This window comes from Erpetoichthys calabaricus, chromosome 1 (genome assembly GCF_900747795.2).
Source record: "Erpetoichthys calabaricus chromosome 1, fErpCal1.3, whole genome shotgun sequence".
Classification (NCBI taxonomy): domain Eukaryota; kingdom Metazoa; phylum Chordata; class Cladistia; order Polypteriformes; family Polypteridae; genus Erpetoichthys; species Erpetoichthys calabaricus.
Window position 1 is genome coordinate 112,131,733 of NC_041394.2, and position 16,122 is coordinate 112,147,854.

The following is a 16,122-nucleotide window of genomic DNA, read 5'->3' on the forward strand; positions in this document are numbered from 1 at the left end:
GCATTGCTCTGAGATTTTGGAGCCAGTTAGGATTGTTTTTCTACACTGAGATGCTTGATAAACATGGGAAATGGTCTCACTTAATTTGTGAAAATCTCGGTTTTCGTAGCTTTTTAAGTATTTCACTTTCATGCATCTCTATGAAGATGTAGGAAATGGGGATCTGTAATCCAACTGTTATGAACTGAGAGTCCCAAAAACACCTAAGTCCCATAAATACTTCCAAAATTGACTACTGAGCCTTGAGAAATCTTTTTTAAAATAAAAGATTTATTTTTAACAAAAATGCTCTGTAGTACAAGAAGCTCTGTGGAGCACAGCAAGGATTTGCCCGTGAAGGCAAGGCAATCCAAGGCAAACACAATGCCAATACAAAATTCAAAATAAAGACAAAAAACAGAGCACAGGTTCAAAAATCCAGAAATCACTAATGGTACCAAGCAATGCAAAACACAAGTAAACTCTCCACTCCCTAGCACATTCAAAATGAACCACCAGAAACTATTGAAGACACTCCATATTTATAAGGTGGAGGGCAGTCCCAAGTGGTGATTGGCAGTTGGTCCTGTCTCTTGTGAGACCTTCCATAAAACATAAAGAATATAACACAGGCATTTGCAACAAAACAGATCATAAACAAAGGTAACATTAACATTGCTAAATGGCACAAAAATAACCAAAATAGATAACAAACATGACCTTGAACCCAGGCTGAAACATGACAGCAATAAAACTATCTAAAAATTATACATCTTTTTATTTATTTTCAGAGCCACCTTAGGGGCCTGGCCTTGACATCACAGCCCTCATTTAATTTATGAATCTTGTAATTTACTTTTTACAACTTCTAAACATTACACTCCTTTGCATTCCAGGAAGGCATAAGGACTAAAATGTTTATAATTACCCAGGAAACTCATAACATAATAGTCTTAAATCCCACACATTCCACTTCAAGGTTATTTCTCACAGTCTGTCAGATCATTTGTATGCACCCCTATGACGCTATATGAGTGCAAGGTTCATGGAATAGAAATATTGAAAAATAACACATACTTATAAATAACATGATTGTCAGATATTAAATTCACAATCTGGAGTTAATTTCTAAATTATTTCACTTTCCACGGCTTCTGAAGTATTGTCCTTATATGCTTATTTTGACTAGGGATTTATAATGCAAAAAATGTCCAAAAATAACAGTTCATTTGTCGCACATGGCACCTGGGAACCACCTTCCAGTCTCAGAAAAAGTAAGCAGTACCACCTAGGAACTAGATGGGGTGCTGACATTAACCATTTCTTCCCTCTCCACCACAGTTGTAGGAGGACGTCCCAGGATGGCATCTAGCTCCACCCACAATATACAGATAAGGCGCTGCCGCTTCTGCCTTGGATGCCATGGAGAAGGTTCCAGAAGGAGATGTTCATTTTTGAACAGGACTTTAACAGAGACAGAGCTTCCACTGAAGTTCCATCCTTTAGGTTGGAAAGCCTCGCTAACTTTTTTTATTTTGTTTAGTGGTCGTTAAACGGGTTGCCTGATTGGTACCCCAAGCTTTTTATGGCATCCTCAGTTTGCTTACTTGGTCACACAAAGTGCCTTTTGAAGAAACAACATTGTGGTTTAGTTTTGAGCTCACAGGCCTTGTTTCAGTTTCAAGTCTCATATCACTTCTTACATTCATTCAAATTGGGGTGGAGGTGTATGGGGTGGGTTTTTGTGATGGAATAAGAGCATTCAGATATGACATACTATTCTGATTCTCTCTGAATCAGTACTGTACTCTACAATTTAAAACTGGCACTTAATTTGTGAATCATCCATTTAGAGTCCCACAATGTGTGAAATCACTTCTATATATCGCTATAAAGATGTGGGTATTGGGGATTTGTAATAAAATAAAAATGTTCAGGACTGACATATCAGTTTAAATATTTTGAAATAGCAAATGAGGGATTGCCTTCATCACTGTAATTTAATTTGTGAATCGTTCATGTCATTTTTCACAGTTCTTACGAAGGTATAAGACTGAGATTCTGTAATGGGATAAAGGTAAGGAGGAATAATACAGTATATCATTGTAATTTCTTTCAAAAGGTAACCTAGGATCCTGATATTGAAAAATTACACTTCTGTGCATTTCTGTAAAGGTTTAGGAGCTGTGTTGTTTATAATGAAATATATCTGATACGGCCTAACACACTAAATCCTTCTGAATTATTTACTAAGCGGTTCAGTCTGCAACCCGCAGTTAATTTGTTAAATATTTTTTTTATCTCAGTTTGCACAACTTGTCACATTTTACAAAACTAATTTGCAATGGAATAAACCTGCCCAGGGATGACTTATTATTCTAGTACCTTCTGATACAGTAATGTATGTTCACGATTTTGAATTCATAAACTGAGTTTCATCTGTGAATCTTTTATTCCACTTTTCATAATTATTAAAAACTTACAGAACTATGCATCCCTATGAAGATTTATGAACTGGGATTTTGTCATGGAATAAAAGCCTCAAGGAATAAAGTACCAATATAATTCTTTCTAAATTAGTAACTTGGTATTGAATTTGCATCCTTCACTTAATTTTGGAATCATTTATTTCACTTTTCACAGCTTGCCAAAAGTACATTTTTCATCCCTATCAAGCTAAATGGATGAATAGTTGTGTAAAGGTTAATAGGTTTTGAAAACAGAAGCAAGGATTTACACATTAAATGAGAGATTTGAAGGCAAAAAGTAGCACAGGGTACAATTTATAAAGGGAATTAGATAGATGGATTCACAACGGTGACTAACGGTGGGTTATGAATTCTTGGTCAGGTACCTAAGGTACTGTGTCACAATTAGTTAGATTGATGGGTCATTTCTGAAAATATTTACTGTATTCTATCATACAACTCCAGGCACAGGTCATATGCCTGCATAGGGATGCAGAGAAATTAATTATCTGACAAGTGTTGAAAACAAAAATAACAGCAGATTTTGATTTCAAGAGCAGACATAAAAGTTACAGCAATTAGAATGATATGTCATCTGCACACATTCCAACTCCCTGAAACTTCACAGGTTTACATAGATTGTCAAAAAATAACTAAAGCATTCACAAATTAATCACAAGTTGTGAATTCTAGACAAGACCCTTGGTCGTTTCCACAAAATGACTTAGAATTAAGTGTTATTGTTGGAGGCAGCACAGTGGCACAGTGATAGCTCTGTTGCCTAGCCTTAACAAAGAGACCATGGTTGAAGTCCTTGGTGTTTCCTGTATGGGATTTCCATGTTCTCTGCATGCTCATGTGGGATTACACCAGCTACACTGGTTCCCTGTCACAGTCTAAAGGCATGAAGGTTAGGTGGAGTGACATGTTTGTGTGTTCACCCTGCCTAATGATTGTTCCTCCTTGCACCTAATGCTTGCTGGAATTGGTGACCTTGCTCTGGATAAGCGGGTTTAGAAACTGGATGGACATCTTTAATGGACAATTTTATTTCATTGCAAGTTCATAGTCCCCATATCCTTATAGGTATAAAAATGTAGTTATCTTTGATGGTTTATGAAAAGCAAAATAAAATATTATCACATTAGTTGCAGGTTGCAAATTCAAGGTCAAGCATCTAAATTACTGTCTGCAACGACATTACAAGGAAATATTATTACAATACACATCTCCAGTCCCTTTCCAACTTAAAAAATGAGTTCTTAGATGAACTTGTTTCAATTACAAGTAAACATTCTATGACAAAAAATACACATATTTTCCAATAAGACTAAGCAATGTTATTTAAACTTAATTCACTAAGGTTGCTCTAGCTGCAATGTAGTAAATTAGGCTAAAATAAGTTACTGTAATGGATCCATGTGGAAAGAAACCATATTTTTAAACCAAAGTTCGGAATCTTAACCAGATGCGACTCAGATGTGTTGACTGCACTCAAGTACCAAGTACCACCATTTAGTAAATGATTGATTTAAAAAAGTAGTATTTTATTTATATGGTGTATTATTTTATTTAGGCAATAAAGTATTTTCTTACAGTAGGTTATCTCGTCATAACATGTATGAACAATGTAATCAAGCATCCATGTTTTTTGAATGAGATAATTCATATGTAATATAGCCTTTTTTTCTGTTGTGATGAACAGTGTGTGAAAGGTTTGCCAGTTTATCGAAAGACACTAACCCACGGCCACTTCTATTTCCATACAAGTTCTGAGCATTCAAAAAAGTACTAGTGTGTATAGTGTGAAACTTTCTCTTGCGTTATATCAAAGAGTAGGGCTCTTAAAAATTCCCTCCAAAATGTGTGTTTGTAACACACAAGAGTGTTCCTTTGTTACAAATTACTTTTCCTGTTAATAAGACATTATTTTGAAAATATTGCTGACAATTTTTTCCAGAAATTTAAAAACAAAAAAATAGCCTCTTGCCTAAATATTTTTATTAAATTAAAAGTGTTCAAAAACAACTTTATTTGAAGGATGAACTGCTTACTTGACAACATTTCAGTGCGACAACCTGATGTCTACACATCTGACTGTAGTTTAATGCCGATGAATTTGTTTCATAAAGTACATGCAGGTTGTAAATTCAAGATCAGGCAACTAAATTTCTATCTCAAAAGGAACTGGAACCAATAAATCCACATTATCCACCTTAAAATCCACCTTAAAATAGCGATTGTGAAATAATCACTAAATGTTAAACTAACTTACTAACAAGTCTGAGTGCCTAATGTAAGTATAGATGTGGGTTTGTTTGTGACTACTGACTTATATATATACCGTCTATATTATATGTATTTGGTGTGTTTATGGAAGCTGTACAGCGTTTTGGTTGACTTCAATTGTTTTTAAATGTGCTCTATATGTAAAATTTGACTTGACTATGCTTTCACTTAGGGCTTTATCAAATGTTTTCTGAAAAGCAAAATAGATAATATCTTATGTGCCTTTCTATTAATTTGTGTTTGTTGCTTCCTCATAGAATTCCAGCAAATACAGTAAGTAATAAATAATCTCTGCTGCCTAAAGCCATTCTGAATAATCACTAAAAACCCTGTTTTCGACATGTGTTGTATGATCTTTTCTTTAATAATTGCTTCTATTAATTTACCTATTATACAAGCTTACTGGTTTATAGTTATTTGATCATCTGGCTAACCTTTTCATATAATAGTACAACATTTGGTGATGTACAGTCCTTAGGAATTTCCCCAGTGTGGACTGAAAATTATGCCTTATGAGTTTATTTATGTACTCACTAACTTCTTTAAGTCCATCCGTCCATCCATCCATCCATTTTCCAACCCGCTGAATCCGAACACAGGGTCACGGGGGTCTGCCGGAGCCAATCCCAGCCAACACAGGGCACAAGGCAGGAACCAATCCCGGGCAGGGTGCCAACCCACCGCAGGACACACACAAACACACCCACACACCAAGCACACACTAGGGCCAATTTAGAATTGCCAATCCACCTAACCTGCATGTCTTTGGACTGTGGGAGGAAACCGGAGTGCCCGGAGGAAACCCACGCAGACACGGGGAGAACATGCAAACTCCACGCAGGGAGGACCCGGGAAGCGAACCCAGGTCCCCAGATCTCCCAACTGCGAGGCAGCAGCGCTACCCACTGCACCACCGTGCCGCCCCTTCTTTAAGTCCTCTAGATTAAATATTATCTGGTCCAGGTGATATACTTGATTTTAGCCATTTTAACCTAGTGGAACTTCTTGCTGTTTCTCCAAAATTTCCACAGCACTGAGTACATTCCTAATTGTCCATTTCACACATTTGTACTCCTGAGCCTACTGCAACCACAACTTCTTGTTTGTTGCTAAAATATGCAGAAATTAGTTAGGTCTCTGTCTGCCATTTTTATAACTACATGCTTTTTGTGGCATGATGCATTTCCATATTTGTTTTTTAGGAATTTTAACTGTTTTGGAATTTTATTTTTGCATTTGGAAGTTTTTGTTCTATTTATTTACATGATGAAATTGACACATCATATGACTGGTTGCAATTTGTCCATTGATCGAGAGTTGAGTGTCATATGACTGTAATTGTTGCACTTCAACCTCATTGGACTGCCAATATAAATATGTTCACAATTCCAATTATAAACATCCCTTGATTGAATAAAAAATATAAAAAAAAACTATCAACTTTACTTTTTATCTAAGTAGTCTAAGTGCTATTTTTGTTCCACAGTTCTTGAATCCCTTATTTGCCTTTGACTTTGTTTCCTGGTTTGTCCCTTTGGTTTGATTGCCTGTATAATCTCTTTGTTCTCTCAGATTTCTGACTTTATCCTGGTACTGTCTATGATTTCTGGTTCATGCTTACACCTCTCAATCTTTTTTGCTCTTAGACTAATCCCTGGAGACACAGTTCTACAACAGCCATACCCTATTTGTGACATTATGACAAGTCTCTATCACCACTATTATTATACTTTGCTGTTAGCTGACTGACGTTAGCCTGCTACTCTTCATAAGTTGTGTTTACCTCTACTGGCCACTTCTCATCCACAATCTATTTTTGACCACATGACCACTCTTGGCTAAATATATATTTTGAGTGGTGGCCTATTATCAATATAACTGTGACACTGTTATGAAAGCTTGGTTTTCCTGATACACCATTATGGAAGGAAATTGAGTGTTGGACTGATACCAAAATTTTGACATCAGTATCAATATCAACTTTCGCACCTCAATACCAGGACCAAAATAATACCATACAAATAACAGATAACTCCTCCCCAAAAGTGTGCCAACCTGCCTTTCTGCTTCTTGGTCCACCCAACCAACACACACACACACCTTCTTGCTCCACTGCACTCCACATATGATAATGCTGAGTGTGAGGGGTGGGGGGAATTGTCCCTCTCTGAGCTTCTAGTGCGCTAAAATGACTTTGGGAGCCCCCATTGGTGTTTTGAGTGCAATGACATACATATATTACATTGAAGAGCAAAGGGGTTTCCCCCTTGGTGTTCCGATTGTGTTGAAATACGTCAAAGCCCAAGGTACCTATATGCAATCATTTACTTCCGGTACCAAAATTAGCATAATGCTGAGATAGTACCATTTTAAAAACAGAATTTTTGGTAGTTTTTTAATACCAGTGTACTGCCCAACACTAACTGAGAAAGGGACTTTTGAATATTAAAATTAATGGATTAAAATTTAAACCTTTCTAAATTCTGTTACCCATCTTACCTCTTGTGAACCTTCTTAATTCAGTTCAATAAGATGAATTTTCTAATCTTCTATCAACAATAAAATTTCAGAAATTGGAGTATCTTTTTGACTACAGAATATGAGCAGACGCAATCCAGATAATTGAACATGAAATTTTGTTAAATGCAGAAACAAGTCACTGATTATGAAACTACAATGAAAACCTGCTGCCATAGTCAAAACTCAGAATTGAGTTTGAGAATCAAAGTGTGTTCTTCAAGAAAATAAAGTGTTAAAGCGGTCATAAAAATATATTAAGTTTAGTCATTCATAAAAGATTATGTCCCATATAGTCTGTTAATGAAATGAGTGCTGGTCCTCTTCTTCTCATCCACTTCCAATTTTAAACTTTTAATGAAATTCATTTTAAAGAGTGCCATGTCTACAGATAAAAATCTGCCAACATGGAATTGAATTTATATTGTAATTTACCAATATACAGTAAATGATGTTTAAAGAAATGCCATAGCTATTACTTACTTTGCTATAAATCTTCCATGGAAAGTGTTAAATTAAATCAAGAGTGGCATGCTAGTGCAGCAGGCAGTGTTTCTTTCAGACCTCCAGTTCAATTTTCTGAATGGAGTTTGCTCGCTGTCTATGTGACATGGGATTTCTCTTGCATTCCAAAGTTATACTGGAAAATCTAAATTACCCTGTTCTGTATGAGTGTGGGTGCAAGGGTGCAATGTGATATTCTGTTATCCTAATAAGGATTGGCCCCCACCCTGTTCCCAGTGTGGCCAGAATAAGCTCTGGCTCTCTGCTACCCTGCACTGAATATAACAACTTTAGGAAAATGGAAGGATGGGATGAATAAAGATATTTTTAGTCAGTAATTTACAATAACTTGTGCACATTGTTAAAAAATAATGTTTTCAGCAATGTGTTGCATTTAATTACACTCCATGAGCTTACTGGTAACATTTTATTGAAAGCTATCTTGTTTATTTCCTCATTAGTAAATATTAACTGGCATTTTCTATATTTTCAGAAATACTTGCTGCACTAATGCATTATGTCACCCAGCTTCCTTTGTATAGGTTAACAACAGTTTACTTTTCAAGGAAAGTAAAAAAAAATATTGTACTAAATTTAAAAATTACTCTATGGTATTATTGCTTTGCATGGCCACATTTTCCTGTAAAATAACTAATGCCAGCTTTAGGACTTTTAAAACTAAAAACAGCCATAATATTTGTGTGTTTTTATTTTAGTGAACACATGTGAGGATAAGCTTAGTATTACTAAAAGTATCAGCAAAATGAAACCCTTCATTGCAATCATTAGGGACCTTTTACTATGTTCTCTAACTGTTTTCAACAGATGGCGCTATAGACCTTACTATAGCAGAAGCACTCACTAAGAGCAGCACTGATAATAATACTTAAAAAAATGTTACTTTTCGTCTGCAGCAAATAAAAGGCATCATTAACATTATGACAGTATGACTGAAATCAAAATGACTTCTAGTGTTTATTTTTCATTGTCTGAGGTAAGAGATTATTCATTTGGTCTCATCTTAAATCAGTTAAGATTATTTAATAGATTATGGTCTGCTAATATGGTTATATTTGAAATGCAATGTACCATCAAGGTTATCTGTAAAATTATTCCACAATGTATGCATTAGCTATAAAACACAAAATGCAACTATAAAAGTGCCTTTTGAGAATTTTTTTTTAAATACCTGTTATCAAGTACCTTTGTATTATGGATAACATGGGCATGGCAGCACTTAGGTGGGGTGTACATGAAGAACTTTACCAGGATTGTTACTATTGACTCTGCTACTTCCAAATGATGAGGACTTGTGGTACACATAATGTTGGTTACTGGAATAAGGGATGTGCTGTATCAAGAAAGATGTGTTTGATTTTGGAGAGCAACGGCATAAATAAAAAACTGTGGTACAAATAATAGAATTAAGTCATTGCTACACCTGCTTTTATATATTTCAAAGTTGCTGGTACTTTGACTGGTATTCCCTTTGATCTTGAGAGGGGTCATATGCTATATTGGGTCAAATCTGTATCCCCTTGGAAGTATTTCTGGGGTCGTCTGGGAGCAATACTGCATTTTCACAGTCATCTGGTGGCTTATTAGGGCATATGTGCAGGGGATGGGTGCAACAGGGACCAGAAAGAGAATAAGAAAACAGTTCAAGCTGGGTGCTCTAGGAACAGGTACTCAGATGATTTTGGAATAAAAATTAAAAAGACCCTAGAAGGCAGGATGAGTAATGGTTGGGAAAATAAAACTTAGTAAGCATGTAGAAGGTAGCAAATAGTTACAGCTTGAACAGGTGTCATTCAGCTAGGTACGATAGACAATGGCTTCATGGTGTACAGTTCTCTGGGGTCAATCTAGTGCACTGTGAGGATGTCACTATACCAGAATTTTTGTATTTGATACAAATACTAGAGAAATTTCACAATACTCAAAACCTGTTTGATACCACAGCAAAAACAGAAACAAATTTCACTGGAATTTTGATTAAAAGTAACTGTTATTCAAGTGGAAGATAGTGCGCCTTTTTCTATAATAGAATATTAAATATATAAATACTAATAGATGTGACAGATAGGGGGTGCTATCGCTCTCTTGAACCCTCTGATCAGATGCCAGACTCCAGATAAAAGTCCAAATATAATATTTATTCAGACAATACAGTGCACAAAGCACCCTCCACTCCACTATACTCATAAACAATACACCAATAATCAATACAATAATCCTCCACTCCCAGACGCGTTGCCACCCTTCCTCCCGACTCAGCTCAACTGCTGAGGTTTCCCATTGTCCTTTTAAAGTCCTTGACCCAGAAGTGCTTCTGATCCTTCAGTCCATGTGATTCTTAACACTTCCGGGTCAGGTGAAAACTCCTTTTCTTCATCCTGGAAGTACGTCATTTCATCTGTCGCTGTGACTAAAATGTTAATCCGGGTTATAGGGCAAATAGCAGTCCCTGGGCCTCCCTGCAGCGACCCCTGGCGGCCCCCATGGTATCCAGCAGGGCTGTGAAGGGAAACTCCAAGGTCCATCATGCCCTGCTGGAATTCGGGGCATCTCTACATCGCAGGGAGGGCTCCACCTGGCGGCTTGGGGGTATTGGCCGGGATAAGCTGCTGGCCATAGTCCACATAGGAAAGGCAAATTTAAAATAGTGGTATATCAATTAAGTAGTTGCCCAGCTATCCTTTAAGTAAACTAGTACTGGCATTCATAAATATCAATGTTCAGTGCAAAACTTGAATGTAATATGTGATAGACATAGGGGTTCTCCCAGTGTAACAACAAGTGGAGGGGATACAGTTATTGCAGGGGGATTTCATCTTAGGATTTATAAAGAATGATATCATCATAGACAACATGATTTATCTTACCATGTGCAAGTTCTAATTTCATTCACAGACAATTTCTCACCTGTAACTGAAAAATACTACTTAAAATCAATACTAAAAAATAAAAATTAAAGTATTGTATCTATACTGTTGAATTTGTGAATTCCAAGATAATTCGGTATATTTTAATTTAAACAAACTGCTTAAAGCTGTTTTTGTAACAACATTCTTTTAAAATCTCATTTGTCGGAGAATACCACTGTTAGGTTTTTAACATTTGCTAATGTAAGATTTATATTTACTAGCTAGTTAAAAAAAAAAAACTTTACTAAACAGTAATATTTAAGGGATGACACAAATTTTAAATGTCACAAACTCCTTCAGCTTTAATTGTCCAAACCTGTGCATTTTTTACATTTGTCCAAAGTTCAGGGCTTCCTGTGAGAAATCATTAATTAATTATTTAATAGCTCCTATGAAAACATCCTTTGCTGTGCAGTTTTCAAATCATCTTATATGAGTGATTAGACTTTGTTATTGCTTAGCTAGTCTAAGCAAATCTAGAATTAGAACATTTACTGGACTGGCATTACTTGTATGCAATTAATTGTAATTGAGAGACTGCATTACAAAGTACCAAATATATGATATACTGTATGTGCTTTCACTAAAATTGTTACATGTTAATGATCTTATTAATGAAAATTATTTTACCTTCATAAACCAAACAACTGATACAGAAATTAGTATCGGTGATCAGTGATACAAATGTAGCATTTGTAGATTCATATTCAGTATGCTGTTTTGCCCCTATTGCTGTAAGTGTGTATATCTGCAGCATGTTTTTATTAATGCAGTAAATGTTAAATTACTTGAGAGATGTGCTTTGTGCTTCAAAGTGTCAAAAAGCTAAATAAATGTTAGTATTAACAAATGGAGTAGCTCATTTCATGATCGATGTAAACAAAGTAAATTGGCACTTTGTATCTTGTCTTAATATTTACTTGCCACAACTGTTGTTAGTACTGCCGCTGTGCAGTTTTTTCCCACATCTCACAGTTCCAATACTGTAAAAAAAAAAAAAAAAGTACTGTTATATTTTCGGCACTTTGGTACCAAGTATTGGTTCTTTTGACATCACCTAGTTCACTGTATTTTAGAGTCCCTACGACTGTATAGATTTGCTCCTGACACCTAGAAGTGATTCAGGGGTTTGGAATGTACCCTCTCCTGAATTAGTCAGGTAAGACATAGGGTTATTGGTGTGGAGGCAAAAATGCTCAAAAATACTGTAGATGGACGAATGAACTTACACTTAAAAGGTAAGTGTGATGAGATACACTGTATAATCAATATTTTATGTTTTATAAAATGGTGGACATTGTACTTGAATAGCTAAACCAAATTTCCTTTTTTGTAGCAACCAAGACAAGCAAATAATGAATAAGAACACATTAATTGCAATTTAGGGAACATGGTGACACATTCTGCAGTGGGTTGGCACCCTGCCCGGGATTGGTTCCCTGCCTTGTGCCCCGTGTTGGCTGGGATTGGCTCCAGCAGACCCCCGTGACCCTGTGTTCGGATTCAGCGGGTTGGAAAATGGATGGATGGATGGATGGTGACACATTACAAGTCTGGAGTCTTTTGTTTTAGGTTGGGCACTATCTTTATAGAGTCTAGACCTTTTTTCCATGTTCATAAGGGTTTTTTGTCTGCATATGCAGGTTTCCTTGCACATCCTAAGGACATGCTAGTTATCACACTTATGTGCTTGGGAGGCAGCTTAAGGGCTCTGGTGATGGCAATGTGGAGGAAATTTTCCAACATCCCCATTGGTTATCCTGTTCTCCTCGTATAATTGACTCAATGACTACAGGCAGGAGAAATCGTAAAAATTCTTTATTATCTAAGTCTTGCAAGCGGTAACCCTTACAGGAGCTCAAGCACCTTATTGGCAAGTGTTACAAAGGAGCTTTATTTATACAATTCCACTTCATTGATTAGATCACAATTTGAAGGAATTCCTTACATAATCAGAAAATGTTTAACATCACTGGTTACATCCAGTTGTTAACAGGACATGGCAGAAAATTGATACCTTAAATGGTCACAATTGACTGGGTCCACTAGGCTGACTGACAGTCCTGGTAACTTAGGAGTACATGACTTTTTAGGTATTTAAGAATACAGTACACAGCGTGCATGGTGCTACAGCACGTCCACTTCGTTCGGAACCCTTTGCGTGACCATATGTTTCATTCTTAGTTCAGCCAGTCTGTCAACAGGAAACTTAGCCTAAGCATAACAGCAGAAGCAACAAGCATGCTTTAAAGGATGACTTTTTTTCTTACACCAAGGCTTGCATTTTCTTTTTACTATATTAAATAATAAATCACTTAAATGCCTTTTCTTAATAGCTCAAACCTTTATCATAGTGAATACCAAAATAACTCCTTCAGTCTTTAAACATAAGCTCAGAAGAGTCAGCACAAACTCAGCAAGTAATGAAGCTGATTTCCTTTTAACAGTGCACATACATCACATGCTAGGTGCACATTGAACCAGGGTTCAAATTCAACTTCTACAGTAATTAACCACCAAACCAGGGGCTGGCGCTGTGTACCAATGCCTTCTCTCTTCCAGAATGGAAGATTGACAGCCGTTGTACCCATGATGTGCCCTCCTGGACCAGCCCCTTCGTGCTCGGATTCCATATGACTGGAAGTTCAGCCATCTGAAAAGATGTAATTTTTATCTTTGTAAAAAGATCGTTTTTGATTTCATTTATTTTCATTATACTGGAGGAAACCAGTGCACCCAGAGGAAACCCATGCAGACACACGAATAACATGTAAATTCCATGAAGGGAGGATGTGGGACATAAACCTTGGTTTCCTTACTGCAAGGCAGCAATGCTAACGCTGCACCACTGTGCCACCCGTACAATAATCAACTCACCCTGAATTTAATATGTCATGAAGCTGCTCCCCTGCACCTTTTCCCCTTTTATATTCAGCCTTTTCATAGCTCAGCTTGGCAGATCTTTGGTGGGGGGGCATTTGGTTTAGATTTTTGGCAACAACAGCATCGACAGACAATCAAATTGGTTCTTCTGTAACATCATGGATTTGCTGTTGATCAGGAGAAGAGTTCTGCTTGCAGATGTAGTAGTCCACATGTGTATAGTTGAGTGAGGTGCAAACACTAAGTTGGCACAAAGATATTTACTTCCATTTGTGGCATAAGGGGGTAAGTCCTCAGTGTGGTGCTTGCTGAAGTTGTAAAATAAGGAGTTGTCCTGCTATGCATCTCCACATGACTTTCAGTCTCAGCTTATTATGTCTGGTTGGCTGTCAAAGATTTGGTATATACAGTACATGTTCATACACTTGTCAATATAACACAGCTTTTGGGTGACCTTCATTCTGAAGAGCCTTCTGATCGTATTCATCTTGCCTATATCAGGCCACATATTAGGCTGATGAATCAGTTATTCAAAAAAGTGTAGCTGGTTTGTCATAACACACCATTGATGCCTCTATTTTCTGAACTTACTAATTTCATTATTAAGTTGTGGGTCTCAACAAATTAAAGTTAAAATTTAAAACTAAGCTTATAGTTGCATGTACAGGTGCCTTTCTTATGTTCAGTTTTCTGCTGTACACTAGGTTGGAATCATATTGTTATGCCATCTTTGCCTATGCCGAAATACCTTGTATGTATACTGCTACATAGTCATAGTGTGGTAGCATCTCTGTCATTTTTGCTGGAAAATCTTAGAAGTGCCAATTGTTTAAAATTCCAAGAAGCAGTATCATTGGAACAGTGTAATGAAAGGGTAATAAGCCTTGACTTAATTCAATGTAGACACATACTTTGCCATTGACAACAATGGATAAAATAGTCTGTCACCTTCTGTATATTATCATTCTATTTTATGTGGTGCAGCTCCTGCTTCAGGTTTGCATGAGCAAACATGTAGTCCAGTGTTCTGTGTGTACTGTATATAGCGCATTACACTTCAAATGTATTCATTGTGGTTTCACTTTATTTTTTTTTTAATGCTCATTAAATGTACTCTGGATTTCATCAATTCATTCCACCAACTCAACTTCTGCTGCAGTAAAATGTTTGAAATAAATTGTTCATGCCTTGTCAATGTACTACAAATATTGGTAAGAAGTACTGCCTTTCTTGATGAATTGTGCTGTGCTGGAATTGTCTGAGACAATTAAACTAATTCAAATACCAGGATCATGCTGAGAGGCCATAGACAGCCAGCGGCAAAATTATCTCTATTCTTAACATATTGAATGGTTTTTCACATGTAACACTTATATGTACTTCAGTATCAATATGAAATAAAAGTGAAGTTGAACTATTGAAAAATAGAACTGTACAATTCTGTACAGTCAGTCATGGCTGCATTGACAACAACACCCACAAAGTCTATTTCTGAGTCATCCTCTATGATTTCACTCACCTTTGCCATTTCCCTGTTTCAGTTAGATTTTTTTTATACTGTTTTACCCTATTCCTTTTACATGTTATATTCTTACAAACCATCATTTTTATCATTTCAGAAATAAATGTTTCCCTGTGAGCAAACTTTTCCATGATATTTCTTGCACTGTGCTGGATGCCACAGTCACACCTTCCTGCTAATTAACTTACAACAAGGAAATTGTTTCTGTCATTTGGACCAAGATACAGTGGATTTACTTTCTGCACAATTTATTGTGTTGTAGATTCGATGGATATATTTGTCATTATTTCCATCAGTCTACACTCAAAAACTCATAATAACAAAGTGAGAACATATTTTCACAAAGGTTTGCTAATTTATTAAAAATGAAAAACTGAAATCTCTCATTCATGTACTTATTGAGACCCTTAATTGAGTACTTTGTAGATGGTCCTTTGGCAACAATTTCAGCTTCAGGTCTTTTTGGGCAAGTCTCTGCAAGCTTTGCATACTGGGATTTGGGCAGTTTATCCAATTTTTCCTGGCACAATCCCTTAAACTCCATTAGATTGGATGGGAAGCATCTGCCATTGTCAAGTCTCTCCACAGAGGTTTTATGGGGTTTAACTCTGGGATAGGTTGGGCCATTCAAGGACGGTCAGAAACTTGTCCCAAATCCACTCCAATGTTGTCCTGGCTATAAGCTTTAGGTAATTGTCATGCTGAAAGTTGAATATTCACCCCAGTCTGAGGTCATGTGAACTTTGGAGCAGGTTTTCTTCGATATCCTCTCCATATTTGGCTGCATTTATCCTTCCCTTAATTCAAATCAGTCTTCCAGTCCTGGCTGCTGAGAAGCACCCCCAAAAGAATAATGCTACCACCACCATGGTTCACTGTAGGGATGGTATTAGGCAGGCGTTCAATTTGTAGTGATTTCTATAATCATAGTTAAATTTGACAGTGTTTTAGTTTTAGACCCTTGTGTCAGCCCTCCTTGCTTAGATTTAATCTAAATGGACCAAAAATAAACAAAACTTAAACATTTATTAAC